At 37.4% G+C, this 20,274-nt stretch overlaps 1 protein-coding gene across 9 annotated transcripts in view; it reads left to right on the top strand.

Moving 5' to 3' along the window:
- The window catches only part of thrb (thyroid hormone receptor beta), a 184,771-nt gene that overhangs the window by 107,983 nt on the left and 56,514 nt on the right, over positions 1 to 20,274 (top strand). For 4 of the 9 annotated variants that reach the window (XM_056479720.1, XM_056479727.1, XM_056479726.1 and 1 more), the window contains one exon: positions 3,949 to 4,011. The exons of 2 other annotated variants lie outside the window; for them this stretch is intronic. The gene's annotated coding sequence lies outside the window, so the exon portion shown is untranslated. Of the gene's footprint in view, positions 1 to 3,948; positions 4,012 to 8,702; positions 8,737 to 20,274 lie in introns of those variants that run through there. 3 more of the 9 variants (XM_056479722.1, XM_056479719.1, XM_056479725.1) reach the window with 2 other exon arrangements.

Genomic DNA, 20,274 nt, shown 5'->3' with positions numbered 1-20,274 from the left:
CAGGCACTTTTTGAAAATACCGGTAAATTCGTTCTGGCAATTTTCCTGAAAGAGAAGTTGTAACATTACGGGTAATTTGCCGGAATGCTGTGCTGCATGTTCATGTCTAGAATGCACTGACGTAAGACATCTACTTCAGCCAATCAGAACATTCAGACACATTTACATGAAAATAAAAGCATTTGAATGTTTTTCCAGACACATTTAGGTGCTAGTTGTTAGTCAGATAATGTTTCTATGTTCCTTCCTAATGCCAACTGTGTATAAAATTATTGATAAAATACTTAAGATAAACCACTGTTGATTTACCTTCAAGCTTTGCTTCAGTTGCTTGATGCATGTGCACGTGAAGTGAAGGAGTGTTCCGGTGAGCACCAGCACTCACACCCATATTATGTACATTTCAACATGCAAAAGTGTTCCTCCATGTTTTTATCGAAGTTGTTCACAATAGTTATCCATCCACAGAATTTGTAATGGTGCAAGTGGATGTCTCTGGGATAAAACAGCTGCATAATTGCTAAAGCTTTAAATAAAAGTGAAATCATCAACAAAAGCCTGACCCCTTCTAAGTTTACAAATACAATCACAGCTGTTTAGAGGCCATTTCTGGTCAATCATGTCAGAATTTACTGGTATTTTGGAATGGATGTGTGAATGGTTTTTTCCCGAAAAATTCTGGAAGGTCCTAGCCTATGAGAACAGCGCTTTTTTGAACAGCGCTTATCAGGAAAGGGAACTACTGACAAATCGGGTGACATTTTCAGCACAATTTGGTGCTTCTTTTTCGGCCACCCCCACATCCATAAATGGCACCAAGCAGAGAGGTTACACTAAGCTTCCCCTGCTTGAAGCTGCATGCCCTCAAACTTCTTCATAAGCATTTGCATTATAAACAATGAGGTTGTGGGTTCGAAACCAGCATATAGCTCTGGGTTTGAAGCCACACCATGCACACTCTTCTAAGCCATGCTGAACAACCTCATCTGAATTAGACTTTAGCTATTTTCTCGTTCCAAAGAAAGACCTGGGCACCAGACCAAAACTGGACATACTTAGACATCTGAACTGCTCTCTGCTGCATTGGCCATTTAAGATGCTCATATTAAAACAGATTCTTATGTACAGTCAGCCCAGGTACTGATTTATTACAGTCGATATGAAAGATTCTTACATGAAAGATTACTTTCACATAGACCCCCGACATAGACCATTCTTGAGATTGGAGTCTGAGGGTGTGGTGTATCAGCATGGAATCCTTCCCTTTGGTCTGTCTGGCTCAACGCATGTTCAAAAAGTGCATAGATGCAACCCTGGCCCCCAGAGGATTATATGTATGCTGAACTACCTTGAAGGCTGAAGATTCGTGTTTGGTAGCACCAGGAGAGTGAAGGAGCACTCTGAGACTGGCAGATCTTTGGGGCAGCAGAGGTCAACCTCTTCATCTAAAAAGACATCTCTCACTGCCTAAAATATTTTTCGTTGGGATGGGAATGGCCATGACTGGCCCAGTGCTTGTCTTTACACATTTCCCCCAATTGCTCTAATACCACATGTCATCTAGCGAGTCAGCAAAACATAATGTACTCTCCTCCTCATGGTCTAAGATGGTGCAACCAGCCCTGGTCTCCCCACCTTGTATGGCTGTTGGTATGGCCTTAGTAGCAAATACCACTAAAGAAGGACCTCCAGTCTCAAGCTAATGGTGCATTATAGCATCCCCAACCAGAGTCGTGTTTGCAGCACTATATTAGAAGCAAGTTTTCTGCAATTGGTGTTTGGTGTCAGACACGGACCCTGCAACATGTGATTTGTCCCAGGTGCAAACATTTCTGCAGGAGCTATTGGACAGGGGCAGAACCCCTTCCACGCTTAATATCACACTCGTAGCAGTGTGATATGGCTGTATATCGGCACTGGTGGGAGGCTTGCGTTGGTGTCCCACCAGTGATGATATACAGCCACATCTCACTGCTACAAGTGTGATATTACATTTATAAAACAGTTTCATGGCATAATTGTGTGTATAAAAAAAGAAAATCAAACACGGAGAGTCTCAAAACCCTTTTGTAAAAGGAAGTACTTCCACCATTTCTTCACATCTGGAGTTGACGTCAGAACAGCAGAAACCATTGCTCATTCACTAACATCACTTTAGAGCTAGTATTTAAATGATTCTCTAGCATAATGTCTAAAGTGATGACAAAAAGGGTGAATTTGCTCACATTTTAAGATTAAAAGGCTGAATGGCATAAAATGGCATTAGCCTACAGAGATTTCCCAGTATTTCTCTCTTGCAATCGGGAGATCACAATATTTCTAGGGTAAAAATGCAGCACTTCAACATACAAAAGAGAGAGATAGACTTTTTAGAGAGTCATTTATCTATTTACATTACCATGTGAACATCGTCAACCGTCTTTGCTTAAAGACTGGCTAATGGCTGCTGATGCGCTGTCTCTCAGAAATTATAAAAAATTTAAAGTAGGCACTATCCTTATTAAAAACTGCATAGTTGCAATCTAAACAACTAGATTGTTGACTAAAAAAGCCTCAAAAGTACATTGTTGTTCAACAGCAGCAGTATTTGTCAAACTGTAGAGTGCCCTCTGCTTGTCGTTGTATGTGGGTGGAGTAATACACAGGGGTGAAGAGTTAGGCTGGAACAAGTGCAGTTATTTGCAGAATATTGCACGACTATCAGCCAATCAGATTCAAGAAGCAGACAGAACTGTTGTAATAATGCATATATATATACATATATATATATATATATATATATATATATATATATATATATATATATATATATATATATATATATATATATATATATATATATATACACACACACACACATACATAGTGGGTACGGAAATCATTCTATTTTTTTTTTATCATTTAAGTTCATTTTGTTCCTCATAACGTACACACAGCACCCCAAATTGACAGAAAAACACAGAATTGTTGACATTTTTGCAGATTTATTAAAAAAGAAAAACGGAAAAATTATATCGTTCACATGGTGATCACTGAGAATGAACACACGGAACCAAGTTTTTTTTTAAGCAGATCATCATACTAGAGATTAATAAGATACTTCATGCAGTATATCTTTGTCTAGTGGAAAGAGAGTACATGGCTATGATGGTCAGACTGGACAAACTGATATGTTTTCGTAATGTGCAGTTTATTTCTCTGTTTTACTGGCTTAGATCTCAGATTTTGGCAATGCTTGCCGAGTCTCATTAGGTCATATTGCAATATAATAGAGCTATTGTAAGGAGAAGAAAAAGGGAATTTTTAGCATAAATAATCCACAGGCTGGATTAAACCTCATGAAGGGCCAAATTTGGCCAGCTGGCTATAGTCTGCCTTTGTCTAAACTAGTCTAAAGAAAAAGTAAAGAACCAGATAGGTCTATTTTGAAAAGTGTGGGTAAAGTGTTTTATATTGAAGAAGTTTTGTCACCTCTGCATGGCTGCATATACAGTTTTTGGGGAAAAAGAGAGAATGAAAGTAATATTATTTCAAAATATTATACAAAACAACTTATTTAAACTTTTATCTTTATTTTGTCATTTATTATGCATTTGATTCCTGTGATTCAAAGCTGGGTTTACTCCAGTCTTCAATGTTTATTATAAAATGCTGATTTGCTGTTCTGTTACAATCAATTATCATTGGTACTCAATCATTAATCATGATTTTATAATCATAAATAAAAACAATTTTGTGAAAACTGTAATTGTACTTTTTAGTATTCTTTGAGGAACATAACTAAATATACGTGTTTCTTTGAAATAAAATTTTGTAACTATAATGATACCTGTAGATTCTATATATTTGCAGTTCCTTTACCCTTAGTCTAATGTGAGAGTGGAAATTTAAATAAGATAGTTTGCAATAATTGCGTATGTTTATGCATGTTTCTTGTTTTCTCTTTAGGGCGTTGCAAGAGGGGCTCTGGCTCTCATGACATAGTTTAGAGGATGAAAGCCAGGATGTAAGGTGATCATCTTCTATTTTGGTTGTTTTGTGTAATGTCTGTTCTTCTGTGGATCTAACATGTCATATTGTGGGCAAAGCATATATGTGTGCAGTGGGATGAGATTAATTTGCCCTCTCTATCATGGGCTGTTTCCATTTGACAAGATTTTTAAAGTTGCCATATAATGAAAATCTGGAAATACCTGGGCATAGCTGAATAAGAGTTCAGTAAAAGAAAAAAAATATTTTCATATTGGATGTAGAATTGTCTTGTTTTGTCATTCATTTGTAATGTAATTGTAAAAATAATAAAAAAAAATAAAATAATGATTTGTTTACCATTGTTTACCGTTAAATTGTATTAGGGAGGTGCCCTGCCCCCTAATGACACCCCTTTTTATAAATAAATAAAAACAGTAATCATTTAAAAACATTTCCTGCAGAACAGGTCTATACTTTGCTCTTTTATTAAACAAACAATAGAGCCTCATGTTATTTATCTAATTTACTGTCTGCCTTTACTGTCTGGAATGCTTTTCATTCCAGGACCCACCTAGACAAGTCCAATCAATTTCAAGTCCCACCATAATATGAAAAAAAAAACATCTAGATTTAGTGTCCAGAGCAGTTTTTAATTTTCCTTTCCATATGAATGAAACATAAATGCAATCAATTGCAATATCAAAAGTATAATTAGAAACAGAAAGATATGATATCTATTCAGTGGTCAAAACAGCAGCCTAACGGTTCTACTGATTTACAAGGACATGCAACAATATTTTTAACTCAAATGTATTTATTTACTTCTTTTTATTTTAATTGAATTGAATTGCTTAAAAGTAAACAATGCAACAATGTATTACTGTAACATATAAAGTGAAGTGATCTCTTGCCTTTCATCAGGATCGATCGCAGCAAGTCCGATTTCAGTTTCAAACTTCAGTTTTTCGATAAAACATATTGATTACTGTAGTAAAGTTAGATATTGATCTTGTTGCTGGGAGGAAGGAGTTGGAGAACCGACAAAACTTTAGAGGTATTTATTAATAAAACGGACGGCAGCTCCTCACAGACTGCTGCCTAAACCAAAACAAACACAACATAACCGTGTCCAGAGCTGTACCTCTCTCCGCTTCCTCTGCCATCGTTCCTCCTCATATTGTCCAGAGCTCTTTCAGTGGGATTCACTTACACGCCCCGCCCCCTCGCCACAATTACATTTATTTTGGAGTACATTAATTAAAAAGGTAACAATGTTAATTTGTTTATAATGAAAATTTAGGAGATTCATTAGTGAAAATGATGTGCCTGTCCTGCTTCTTGGAACACAACATCTATAAACTCAGATTAATTTTTGGCAAACTGACATGCATGCAATAAGAGAAGGCTGCAGACTTGGGCCTCATGTATGAAGACTTGCATTCAATTAATACTAAAACATTTACAGCTCTGTCCGTATGCAGTAAAAAATTCAGATGTATGAAACACTGTGTACAGTGGGTATAGAAAAGAATCACCCCCCTTAAAAATATTAACATTTTGTTGCATTGTAGCCTGAAATGAAGACAGACACAGTTTTTGTTTAATCTAACTGTATTTACTTAGTGCAACTTATAACACCTAACTAAAAGATATAACACCAACATGTCTGAAAAAAAAATGAACTCAAAAAAATGAAATCAATGGGTTGGACAAAGGATCACCCCCTTGTTTCAGTATTTGGTTGAATAACCTTTTGCTTTAATTACAGCCTTTAATCTGTTGGGATACCGAACAGGTGGGGCGGGGGAACAGGGGTTGCTGAACTAACACCCTTTGAGGAGAGAGTTGCCTCAATTGTGGGTGGCACTTTACGGTCTGGAGTAGTATACGTGTCTGTGGGATGTTTTAGAGGAACACTTTGTTAGGGCGGTATAACAGTACCCCCCCCCGCTCTTATCAAGGCAGTATCGGTCTGCGGTCTCCTGATAGGCAGTTAAATAATTACGCTCAATAAAAAATAAAAAAAATAAAAAACTTAGCTGGAATAATATCTTTAAATACATCACTCACCAAGAAACCACCCATCGTGCACCTTGCCATCTGGAGCCTTCGGATTCGACCATTGACAATGTCCTCTAATAAGGCCAACACTACCATTGCCATAGATTTTTGCCAAGGGTTGTATACATTTGCAAATGCATGTGTTGGTGCGATACTTTGTAGTGTGCAAATTAACATAGTTGCCTCTAGGAGTCGCCAATGGAAATAAAACAAACACACACAAGAAATACATGTACGGCAGATATGAAGTTGGTGCAGACCAACGCACATTCTTACGTTAATTTCATCGTTAGTAAATTCAAACGTGAGTGTGAAACCTGGCATATACAAAGTTTTTGTGCGTACGCAACCTTGATACATGAGGCCCCAGATCTATACCGCAGTCAGAGCAGAAAATCCACTCTCACATAACAGGGCACTAAAACTTTAGGTATTTGTTGCCAAGAAATAGTGCAACTTAGGAGCTGCAGAGGTCAGAGTTGGCAGTTTGGAGTATATATACGCTACATGTTGTTGAATGCTGTAATAATGTATTGTATGTTACTGACTCAGCCACCATTAAAAAATAGTCCACTCTTAAGAGTTGTTTTTCAGACTAGTTTTGTTTTATTCGCCACAATGTAAATTAAGCTGCAGCTAAATGACTTTTTGTGACCCATATCACAGTGTAAACCACAAGTGTCATGGTGGGTGATATTTTAGAGCCAGACAAGACTCTGAACAACATTAACAAAGGATGTAAATGAATTGGATAGTTTAAAGTCTTGTCCAGACTCTAAAGTTTTACCCACCCTGATCTAATCAACAAAATGGTTCAGTTAGCCTGACAGTATTGCCCAGACAAAAGGCACAGCACTGCATTGAACTTAGCATTTGCATTACATTTGTAAAGTAATGGTAAAAGATGATGTAAAGACAAAATGTTAATGCCTCACAGCCCTCGATTGCCACACTTGTTGTTTTTTAGAATGTCATAATGTAAAACACAAAGAATATAACTTTTCAGTTACAGCATGTACATTATTCTATTGGAACAAATATTTTAAACATTTCTCAACTCATTCTCTCCTTTACCTCTGTGAAGTTGGCACCCCATATAAATCACCAAAACTATGTTTGTGGTACATTTGTGCCACAATCATTGTTTGTGCTGGTTTGGAGACACCCCATATTTCTCAAATTCCTTCTTTCGAAATAATCAAAATGTTTTTGTGAGCAGTGACATCACTCGCCACTCCATATTGTCTAGAGATTGCAATTTTTTAGTAAGTGTGACCTGCCAATGCCTATTTGAGCCAATTCTGATTTTCTTTCTAAAAACTAATTAAAATAAATAAATAAATAATAATAAACATAAAACATCACAGTTTCCCCAAACTCTGTTAACTACACTAAAAACGTAATTTTTTCACAAAAGTCTTAAGACAAGCATTTGTATATAATATATTATATTTTATAAAACTATAGAATCCCCACAATTAAATGTTCACTCATTTTTTTTTCACCTTTGTTATGGTTATCAGCTGAAGTACCCAAGAGACTTACTAGAGGCCTCTCCAACTATATGTAGAACACTCCACCAGGCATTCACCCGGACTGCATATCCAGGGCCGGATTACATTAGGGATACGTGGGGCTGAAGCCCCAGGGTCCATGGTGGGAGGGGTCTTGACTGGCTGGAGGAAATGGGCTTTATATTATTGATTGACAGTCGTTCTATAAGTGGTAATTTGTGTCTATTAAAAAATAACAAGATGTTACTGGAGATCTTCATGACTGTCCAGTCAAAATCAGTTTCCAATTGGCACCTTTATGCAAAAGAAAATGCATCTTTACGCTGCATGAGGAGGATTTCAATTGTTGTGTTTGGCTTGGGTCATTCTGTTTACATTTAGTCATTTAGCAGATGCTTTTGTTCAAATCGACTTACAGTTGAGAAGGTATTCAGCGATTCAACAAGAAAAGGCAATACATACAAGAAGTGCTATTTATTCAAAGTAACTTGTTTGTGCTCAGAGAATTCAGTTCTAAAGTGGGAGTTTTTTAAAGAGAGAGAAAGTGCTTCAATAGGTGGTTTTGGTATTATTCACCTGGGTTCAGGTGTTCTTGAGAGAGATGGGTTTTTAGTTTAGTTTGAAGGATACCAGTGTAATGGGTGTGGAACATTGACGGAAAAGGTTTTGGAAAGTGACTTACAGCTAGGCCCACACGGAATCTACACGCGCAGAATTCCGCAGATTTTTAGCCCATCATTGATTCTGTTTATTTACTTGTGTAAATGTGTGTAAATTCATATTCATTATTTCAGTAATATTATTGACTAATATGAAAATGTTGATATGATTTATTTACAATATAGTTAATAATTGTATATAGTAATAGTAATATATAGTAATAATTTCTGTCTTTTAGTAGATATATTATATGAGACACTTGCTTTGTTTATCAAATAAAGTGGATCTAATTGGATTTGCATTGGAAACAATAAATACAAGTTAAAAAGGTATTACTTTTTATTTCATATATTAAGGTTTTAGTTATGATACTCCCATAAATCCTCAGATTTTTACCAAAATTCTGCGCAGAAATAGCAAAAAATGTCTGCAGATTCCGTCTGCCCCTACTTATATCCTCTCTGTGATGGCACCTCACACCTTGACCGAAGGCTCCTGGAGTGGTGTAGACCTTCAGCAGCAGTTGGAGGTAAGAATATGGGAGGCGATTCTTACAGCTAAAATTTCAGAATTAACTTGCTACTTTGTTCGCTTTCGGACAAAACAGCTGTGCCTGAGACAGAGGAAAAATTCTTAATGCAGCGATAGTAACAGGCAAATGTACACAAATGTACTTTCTGCAGTTTGTGAATTTAGTGGCACTGGTTTAATAATCTATAAGCACACTTTTCCAGTGACAATATAGCAAGTTGTTTTGAATTTAAAATAATGATAAATCCCATTTGTTTCTTGTTTGAATCAACAATTATGTTTATTCATATGTATATATGACAATTATTTTTATTTTTTTCCGTCTGTAGTTGTAAAAATTATGGTGCTCAAAACAAAGAATTCTAAACAATTTCAACAGCTTCTGTTAAAAGAATACAATTATGGGAATTCAAGATTTATGAAAGATAAATTTGAATGGAAAAGGGTCAGGCAGAAGTGAACAGAGTGGACAAGAGTAGATCAGGATGTTACTTAACCACTATGACGTATCCATGCTACCAGCTGTTCTAGGGCAGTGAGAGTCCCTCTCTCTCTCTCTCTAATAAATGGGGAAAGTGTTTCAAGTCAGGGCAGTTCAGTGTGTCAAATAATGCCAAATAATGTTATTTGAAAACGTTACTGCACTTATGAAATAATGTATTTAAACACTAAATATAATAATCCTTCTTCAGAAACATGTTTGGGACTTCATTATATAATAGGAGGACATTGCATGTATTTTAAAGCATATTAAGGCAAATGCATTTTAGTTATGTCTAAGAGCTTTTACATGTCTTTTGTGGATTGTTTAAACCCTTTAGCAGGTGTTGTAAATGCCTGGTTGATCTTTGTGCATAGGTTATCATAAAAAAGTGTGTGTCCGAAAGAAAATTAAAAAGAGTGTTGCACAGGGCTTGGTTGTGTTTATTGGGTTTATTGGTTGTGGACAATGTGTGCTCATGCTTCATTTGTAAAAAATCGTACTTTAGTTTTATACTGCTATAGCTAACATGAAAACGACAATCATGTATACTGGTTCCTCTGAAGGCTCGCCCTCAAGGCAGGGAGGAGGCAATACATTTTAATAAGGGTGGATCTTGGTGAAATACGTAGGCCAAACCTCAGTGCCTAATTAAACTAAGTGTATAAAAACTAGTTTTATATTTCTGATAATATAGTAATTGAATTGACAAGGTGTGTGCTGACATTTCTGAGTATCCAATGCTCATTTAGCAAAATCAAACTGCATTTGGACCACTAAGTTAGCAAGCATGTGTTTATTGCATATGCATAACTTAAATAAAAATGTACAAGAAATTAGCAGAATTATTAGACATTTGTCATTAAAATATAGTCATTGTTCGCTGACAAACTTCTATGCAAATAATTCTGAGCCATTTCCAAACAGCACCTAGTTTGCATGATGGTTTCTGAGCTAGGCCTAGCTATATAATAATAATAATAATAATAATAATAATAATAATAATAATAATAATAATAATAATAATAATAATAATAATAAAAACAACAAAAACTGTCTGCAGATTCTGTCTGGCCCTACTTATAACTTAGCTCCTGGCAAAACTCGACACCACACTCCCCCGCTCCCTCTCAGCCCCCAAATGCTCAAAAAACATTCCTGCAGCTATGGATGGAGAGATTTATTTATTGTAAAACTGTACTAATATAATAGCATATTACTTGTAACTTAATAATAAAACTAATAGAGCAGGCCCGGCTCCAATCAGAAACCAATCAACCTGGACCTATATCAGATAACAACAAACATTTTGTGATGTGACTTGGCCATAACTGAGAAAGTGAGAAAGAAAAATGTGAATGTGTGACCATAAAACATGTTTTAGCTATAAGATTATTTAAAGGCTAAGCTTGATTAAAGTTTTGTCGTTTAAAACAAATGTATACAGTTTAAGCAGCAGCATTAAAGAGAACATAATTTGACATTGGCCAGCCAGTGCACTGATTTCTGTGCGCATCACATGTGCAATTACCAAATGCCCTTCCTGTTTTTATTGTTTCATGCAGTAGGCCTGCATAAAATAGAATACACACAATTGGCAGCACCAAAAAGAAGCCTATATTCGGTAATATTGGGCCCACTGTAACATTTTAACACAATATTATTTTCTCGTGAAGAGCAAATGTAAAGTTCACTATAGTAAAATAATATATCAGTGGAAATTGTACAGACAACAGGCTCATCTGTTAGTCTGAACTACTAACCATTATTTATTAGGAATTATAGATATATGTTTAATTAGTTCATTTGAAAGTTTGTTAATTTGTATTAATCCAGGGTTTTAGAATGTATCAAAAAAAAGTCCTGTTGTGTGTAAGAGAATGCATGGCTGTCTGTGAGAAATTGCGGCTTACCTTGTGAAGGCCTATTGCACTTAAACTTCTTTTGGTTCGGCTCTCAAATTATTACAGGCTACTTGAAGATGTTGCTCATACTTTACACTATTCATTGCACAGGCAGTGATCTGATTGGATTTGTATTTTATATCACCTAATCATACATTTTTATATCACCAAATCATTAGAAAAAAAGAAAAAAATATATAAATAAATAAATAAATAAAAATAAATAAAAAAAATTTATAAATATATATAGGTCCATAAATATTGGGATATCGACACAATTCTAACATTTTAACTCTATACACCAACACAATGGATTTGAAATTAAACAAACATAATGTGCTTTAACTGCAGACTGCTAGCTTAAATTTAAGTAAGAATTACAATGGTGTAGGAATTACAACAGTTTTCGCATGTGCCTCCCACTTGTTAAGGGTCCAAAAGTAATTGAACAATTTGTTTCTAAGTTGTTCCATGACCAGGTGTGTGTTATTTCCTTATTATCCCAATTACAATAAGCAGATACAAGGTCCAGAGTTAATTTCAAGTGTGCTATTTGCATTTGGAATCTGTTTCTGTCAACTCTCAAGAGGAGATCCAAAGAGCTGTCACTATCAGTCAAGCAAGCCATCATTAGTTATTTTAATGTGTAATACTACTGCTAATTTACATTTTTATTTATTTTATGCATATGCTAACTGTATGTGGTTCAAATTATAGAATACAGTGCATGCTGAAAGTATTGATATCGCTTCACTTTTTCCACATTTTTTATGTTACAGCCTTATTCCAAAATGGATTAAATTAATTTATTTCCTCAAAATTCTGCACACAATACCCCATAATGACAATGTGAAAAAGATTATTTGAAATTGTTGCAAATTTATTAAAAATAAAAAACCTGAAAAAAAACATGTACGTAAGTATTCCCAGTCTTCGCTCAATACTTTGTTGATGCACCATTGGCAGCAATTACAGCCTCAAGTTTTTTTTTAATATGATGCCACAAGCTTGGCACACCTGTCTTTGGGAATTTTTGCCCTTTCCTCTTTTGCCTCTCAAGCTCTATCAGGTTGGATGGGAAGTGATGGTGTACAGCCATTTTCAGATTTCTTCAGAGATGTTCAATAGGATTTAGGTCAGGGCTCTGGCTGGGCCACTCAAGGACATTCACAGAGTTGTTGTGAAGCCCCTCCATTGATATTTTGGCTGTGTGCTTTGGTTCATTGTCCAGCTGGAAGATGAACCGTTGCTCCAGTCTGAGGTCAAATGCACTCTGAAGCAGGTTTTCATTCAGGATGTTTCTGTGCATTGCTGCATTCATCTTTCCCTGTATCCTGACTAGTTTTCCAAGTTCCTGCTGCTGAATATATATATATATATATATATATATATATATATATATATATATATATATATATATATATATATATATATATATATATATATATATATATATCAGAATATATAGAATAAGTCAGAATTATTACCCCCTGGATTATTAGCCCTAGTTAATTTTTCCCCCCAATTTCTGTGTAAAGGAGAGAAGATTTTTTTAAACACATTTCTAAACAATAGTTATAATAACTAATTTCTAATAACTGATTTATTTTATCTTTGCCATGATGACAGTAAATAATATTTTACTAGATATTTTTCAAGACACTTCTCTACAGCTTGACATTTAAAGTGACATTTAGAGGCTTAACTAGGTAAATTAGGTTAACTAGTCAAGATAGGGTATCTAAAAAAGATGCATCGGCAATGCGTCAGGTCAAAACACATATTCAGGTCAGAAAACAGGGAAATGCTCAAAATTGTATGCGGGGCAAAAAAAAAAAGACTTCATAATGAGTAGCAGCAGAGATTGAGTATAAATAGTCATTTGGATAGCTTTTAGGTGCCAGGGTAATCAGACAGGAGGAATACTGGGAGATGTAGTGAAACTGGATTAGTAGTCTGGTGACGGTGACCTCTGGTGGCGATCAGGGGGAACCACAGAGGTCGGAGATATTACAGACCAGGGAAAGAGAGGTGGTTGAAATCCTAAGATGCATTGGAAAGGTGTGAGTCCAGTGCATTGCTTTCTGAGGGAATTCTGTGCGTATTCTGCCCAAAACAAGAAGCTCCATTCATCCTGATTTCTATGGCAATATGATCTTAGGAAACAATTAATTTCTTGGTTAAGTCTTTCAGTTTGACCGTTAGATTCAGGAGGATATCCAGATCTTAAGCTTACGTTTACATTGAGGGTTTTAAAGAATTCGGACCACTAGCGAGAAGTGAACTGGGGTCCACGGTCAGAAACAATGTCATCAGGTATGTCATAAAATCTGAAAACATGACAGCGTGCTTCAGTGGTTTCAAGAGCTGTGGGTAGCTTAGGTAATGGTATGAGTCAACATCCTTTGGAGAAACAATCAATTACTGGGAGAATGGAAGTGTTCCCCCTGGAGATGGTCAAGTCATGACTGATGAAGTCAGTTGCATTGTGAGGCCAAGGTCTCTGTGGCATAGGTAGCGGCTTCAGCAGGCTGGATGGTAATTGTTTTGAGGCTTTTGAAACATTGCAGACCTCACAATTCTTTACATACTTAATTACATCAGAGCGTAGAGAGGGCCACCAGTACTTGTTAGAAATTATTTTGAGTGTGGCATTGACACCAGAATTACCAGTGCTGGGAAGGTTGTGGGATAGTAGAAGAACTGTCACGCAGGTTGGTTGGTACATAGAGTTTGTCTGGGGGAAACTCAACGGGAGTGGGATTAGTAAGTAGTCCTTCCCGAATCTCAGTTTGGATATCCCACTGTATGGGTGCTACAACGATAGTTGGGTGAAGTAAGGGTTTAGAGGGAATGGGGTGTAATTCAGTTTCAAACTGGCAAGATAAGGCATCAGCTTTTGTGTTCTTTGTTCCAGGCCGGTAAGATACAACAAAGTTGAAGCGTGTAAAGAAAAGAGCCCAATGAGCCTGACGATGATTTATTCGTTTAGCTGAACACAGATATTCTAAATTTTGGTAGTCTGTGAGTACAGTAAAGGGGAATTTAGCTCCATCTAGCCAGTGTCGCCATTTTTCAAAAGTTGCCTTCATTGATAATAATTTATGGTTACCCACATCATAATTTTGTTCAGCAGAGTTAAGTTTTCTAGAAAAAAAGGCACAGGGGTATAATTTAGCTGGATCACCCTAATGTTGTGAGAGAACTGCGTCAATACCAGTACTGGATACGTCAACTTCTCACGTTTAGGGTCTGGGTGTCGCAAGATAGGAACTGAAGAGAATCTTTGCTTGAGGTGGGAGAATGTACTCTCTGCTTCCTGTGTCCAGATAATGTGTTGTCTAGTCCCTTTCGTCATGGAGGTAAGTGGAGCAGCGATTGTGCTGAAGTTTCGAATAAACCTTCTATAGAAGTTGGCAAACCCTGGAAATCTCTGCATTTCTTTAACTGTGGTAGGTCTAGGCCATTTACAGACTGCCTGAACTTTGTTATCATCCATGGTGAAAAAACCCATGGCCATCAGCGCCAATGACATATCCAAGAAAAGTGATGGATCTTTTTTGGAACTCACATTTTTCAGGTTTGGCTTATAGCTGATGTGCAATTCGACGTTGGAGAACTGACCTGACGTGTTTGACATGTGACTCCAGGGAATCAGAATAGACCAGGATATCGTCCATATAAACTATGACCCATCTTCCGAGCATGTCACGGAAAACATCATTAATAAATGCTTGGCATATGGAGGTACTGTTGGCTAATTCAAAGGGAATTACTCTGTAGGCATAGTGACCAGTGGTCGTGGAAAAACCCTTACGAATACGAATGAGATAATAAGCAATGCGAAGATCCAATTTAGTGAATACCTTAGCAGAACGAAGTTGTTCCAAAGCTGAGGGCACCAGAGAGAGTGGATATGGAAATTTTACAGTTACTTTATTCAGGCCTCTATAATCGATGCAGGGTCTAAGTGAACCATCTTTTTTCTTCACGAAAAAAAACCTGCAGAGGTTGGGGAGGTTGATGGAACTATAAAGCCTTTTGATAAATCCTCTTCTATGTAAGACTTCATATAGCCTCTGTCTCAGGTTGTGAGAGAGGGAAAACTCGACCCTTTGGTGGAACAGTTCCTGGAAGTCAATAGCACAATCACATAACTGATGAGGAGGAAGTTGAGAGGCTCTGGTTTTGCTGAATGCTTCGAGCAAGTCAAGAGTATTCAGAAGGGATAATGTGAGTGTCTGAAGGGGTTAAATCAACTGATGCTGCCTGAATTTTATGTGGTTTTGGCAGGTTGATGCAAGTTTTTAAACATGTGTCTGACCACTGGATGACTTGAGCATTTGACCAGGAAAATGTTGGTTCATGTTTCTGGAGCCATGGGAGTCTGAGAATAATGGGATTATCAGGAGTTTGTATGGCAAACAGATGCATTTTTTTTGGTGTGTAAAGCTCTAGTGGAAAGTGTTATTTCTTCAGTTATGGCTTGAACTTGACCATTACTTAATGGTCTGCCTTCTAGCGCCGCCACTGTCAACACAGATACACAAGGCATGAGGGGAATGTTTTTTGGCAAACGCCAGGTCAATGAAATTATCAGCTGAATCCGAATCAACAAATGCTGATGTATTTATGACGTGGTTAATAAAAGATATTTGCACGGGTAAGCAAACTTTCTTTTGGGAACTGGAAATAAGTGCTTACCGTTAAAGTGGGCGGAGCTTGGGGTTTAACCGGACAGTTTGACTTCATATGACCGGTTTCTCCACAATAAAGACATAAATTGTTGTGAAGTCTGCATTTTCATTCAGCTGGAATGAGGCGAGTATGGCAAATTTGCATAGCTTCTGGCTCTGAGGTTTCTGGAGATTGGTAGGGAAATGCGTTTCCCTTAAAGTGTGATTTACGTGAGCGCATGAGGTTGTTGAGCCGTATGGTGAGATTAATGAGCTCCTCCTCCTGTTTTGCTCTCATCTCAACAGGCGAGTTCAGTTTGTAATTCAGGATTCAGTGCTCTGTGAAAATGCAATTTGAGAGGTGCATCGGGTTCATTTTGACTGGGCTGCTAAAGTACGAAATTAATTAGAAAAATCGGCAGCCATAGATTTTCCTTGACGTAACTTTATAATTTGCTCACCTGCTTCCTCCCCTGCTTCGGGAACATCAAACACTTCTTTGAGTCAGTTCGTGAAACTTTTTATAACTGGGAAACACTGGACAATTTGTATCCCAGACAGCTGTAGCCCATTTTAGGGCTTTTCCTGTGAGCAGTGAGCAGAAAAAGGCAATTTGACCATTCTCCGTGGGGTATAGGAAAGGCTGCTGGGCGATAAACAGAGAGCATTGAAGCAGGAAGCCTTTACGTTTTTCTGGACTGTCGTCGAACTTCTTTGGGTATGCTAGACGAGGGCTTGCCATAAAAGGATTTCCTGGTGTTGACGTCGGTATTGGAGCAGAGACTGGAGAAACAGGATTTATATTAGGTAACTGCATGTTTATTGTCGATTTCCTATTCGTTTAAAATCAAAAGTTGAATGAATGCAAAGGGCCATAAAACAATACAAAAACAACCAATATTTTTGTGAAATTTATATGTCCGAATAGTATGTATATATATATCAACGTCAACGTCTCATAAAAATGTGTTTTGGGGTTTTGTGATCCTTTAAAAAATAACTAAGTAGCTATTTTAAGTGACTTTAGATTGTAATGTATAACTTTTTACTCAACACTGCTAATAAGATTAACATATGTTCTGCTGATTTATTTTTTAGACTTGATTATTACACTACGCACAATGAAAACTACTAAAATAAGGGATTTTATTAAATGCTAAAAAACAAGTTGAAGAGAATAATACATTATCATATATTTGTCACAATGCTCATTTCATTATAATGTCCTTGACCAGCAAATCAGAATAGTCAGCTGGACACTGGACATCAATTTTTGTTTTGCTTTCATAACTGTGCCTCAAAAGTCAAATCCACTCAAAAACAAAAATGTTTTTCAGTGCAAAGTGCAGCGCAAACGTTGGACAATTACGTTTTTTTGTGCAACTGTAAATTTGGCAACTGTAAACTTAAAATGACTAAAGAGCGCTGTTATTGGTCAACATGAAATTACATTCATATTCCGTCTTACAATAGCACTTGTTTTATGCAGGATTTTTCAGCTTTAATTTTTTTTTTGTCTGAGTAGGCCAGCCTCTGATCTGAGTGGACCAGTGCCACCCAGGCCCTTATGTAGCCTCGCCACTGCCTGAAAGGGGTCTGATTGGTCAGCTAACCTAATGTGTTGTGAATAGTGGAACACCTCCGCATCACAAGGAAAGTCACACCCCAGCTAACATGCGGTTTGCCCTTGTGTGCAAATTATGTCAGGGTAGCCATATCAGTTTGAGCCTGAATCAGACACAGAAAATAGAGAGGACATAGATAAATGTCATGCCTTGTCTCTAAAATAAAATTTTGACAAGTTACTTTCATATATGTATTTAGGTTATAAGCATGTGTAAGTAATATGAAATGTTTACATATCTTTAGTGCCGGTGAAGATGGTAGGTGTTTACAGGGGTTTGACAGATAATTATGAAATATTTGTAGCTAAATTGTTAACAGTGCCAAATAGCATTTCCCATTGTTTACATCCTTGTTTGCGCCCTTATGTCCTTGTTACAACATAAAGTTAATGCTAGAATCTACACAAGTAAGATATCTATTTTAACAAATAAATATACTTAAAGGTTGTGACTCACAAACCACAGCTTCTTCTATTATTGTTGGGACTGCTCCTTCTATGAGAGGATTTTGGCTGAATCCACTGAACAAAAATAGATTCTTGAAGCTGTCCTTTGTCAAATGCTAGATAGCTATCTTTTTTATAATTTTCTGGAACATAATTGAAAATAAAGTAAAACTACATCTCTCTTTGTGTTACATCCTTCGGAAGCCCAATTACAGAAACATGAAAATTGCAGCATGTGGATGCCATTTTAGCTTTCTCTACTACTAACGTTAAAGTGTCTTCGTGACCACGCCCCTTTGTTAAACGACTATAGTTATAATGATATAAAATTATAAAATTATAGTTATAATGATATTTATACATGATCAAACTAGTGTTACTTTCTCCGCTTCAGTAATGTCCAGTGGCAGAGTAACAGCTCATGCAAAGGATGAGACGGACAAAAGTAATTAATGCATGCCCTTCTTTTACTTATTTTCGTGTTGTCAGGTTCACAGTGCAAACAGCTCCTGGGTGGAATAACTTTAGTAAACATAAAATAAAGCCGAATAAAGCTTTCTTCCTCTGCTTCAGCTGCACAGCACACGGCGAGCTCACATCATCCAGCATGCGTGTCGAACTACACTACCCACAATACACTTCGCTATGGACTACAACTCCTGTAAATAGCTGTCTTAAAGCAGCCAGTTTCTATTTCCCCTCTCCTGCAACACTAGTGTGCAACTTAAGCAAAATAGATACTAAAATTGTTTTATATTTGGTTTTGTAGTTTGGCCCTAAATAAATGTTTGTTGCAGTTTTTAATTGTTTAAGTTAATTTGATTGACTATATATAAATCAGTGGATATTATTAACACATTTATTAGGTAAAATCGCTACTTTTTACTGTCATTCAATCTGTTTTTGGTCATTATCAATGCACTGTCACTTTATTTGAGCGTGAGCAGCACGGCAAAAATAGACCTAGCTCCGAAACTATCTTTTGGTATCACTGCTACTTCAGCGATGCTCACGCCTCGCACTGACGCGCTGCTGCTGCGTGCGGTATGAAAGCTCTAATCTGTTTACATATACGCCGAAAAAACATGCGCTGCTCATGCTTTGCTCACGCACTGCTGATGCTTACGGTGTGAAACTGGCTTTAGCTTTACATTCAAAGATGTTGTTTATGTTCACACAGGTACATTATACAAAAACTAAAGTTTAAAATAGGATATCATAGTGGACCACCTCTTTAAATCTTTTGTAAAGTTAAGTATACTTTCTTTCCATGCCAAACGAAAAGCCTTTAGTTTTGTTTTCTTCCATTTTGGTTCCATAACGTTACAATTATTAAAAGCACGAGTTAAGGGCACATAAGAGATGCATTTTGAAGAGAAAGCAGCCTAAGCATATTTGAGAAATCTTGGCTGTTAAATATGTAATGTTATTTCATTTTGCAAAAGCATGACTGGGTGGTGCTCTTCCTCATGGACTTACAAAAGTACTGCATCCAATCCAGAGTCAGAAGCATCCATCTGAAGGATGATGGGTCAGCTGATGTCTGGGGCATGTAGCACCAGGGATGAGGATAGAGCCTCCTTGAGTCTCTGGAATGCCTCTGCTGCCAGGCTCTAGGGAATCTTCTCTAGCTGCCCCTTCTTTGTCAGGTCTGTCAGCAGGCTGGCTATGGACGAGAAGTTAGGGATAAAACACCTACAGTAGCCCGCTAACCCCAAAATAGCATGTACCTGGGTTTTTGTGGTGGGCCGGGGGTTCTTCTGTAGAACGTTGACTTTCAGCTTCTGTGGCTGGATAAGCCCCCAGCTGATATGTTATCCCAGGTGCTTCGCCTCTGCAAGCCAGAGATGACATTTTCAGGGGTTAGCTGTAAGTCCAGCCTATCGTAGCTCTAGTAGCACCATCCGCAGATAGATAAGGTGTTTCTCCCAACACCTTGAACCACCACATCATCCAGGTTGGCTGCTGCATAGTTTGATGTGGTCTGAGGTAAATGTCCATCACCCTCTGAAAGGTGGCTGGAGCTCTGTGCAGGCCAAAGGGAAGGACACAGTAGTGCCGGTGTCCTCCAGGGGTGGTAAACACCATTTTTTGCCTCCGGTGAGAGGGGTACTTGCCAGTGTCCAGTGTGGTTATAAAGCAGGCACTGCAGAGTCAATCCAGGAGCTCATTCACTCAAGGCATTGGGAACCCGTTGAAGCTAGAGGTCTCATTGAATTCTGAAAGTCGTTCCAGAAGTGAAGGGTGCCATCTGGCCATCACTACTGGGCTGGACTACGGGCTACAGGACGATTCAATTAACCCCACCTTCAGCAACTTTGTCACTTTGTCCACTATAGCCAGCTTTAGGTGAGCTTCTGGTACCATGTAGGGCTGCTGTTAGACAATGACTCCAGGATGTGTG

This window comes from Danio aesculapii, chromosome 19 (assembly GCF_903798145.1).
Source record: "Danio aesculapii chromosome 19, fDanAes4.1, whole genome shotgun sequence".
Taxonomy (NCBI): domain Eukaryota; kingdom Metazoa; phylum Chordata; class Actinopteri; order Cypriniformes; family Danionidae; genus Danio; species Danio aesculapii.
The sequence above is the reverse complement of the archived record's forward strand: the minus strand, read 5'-3'. Positions and strand labels throughout refer to the sequence as shown.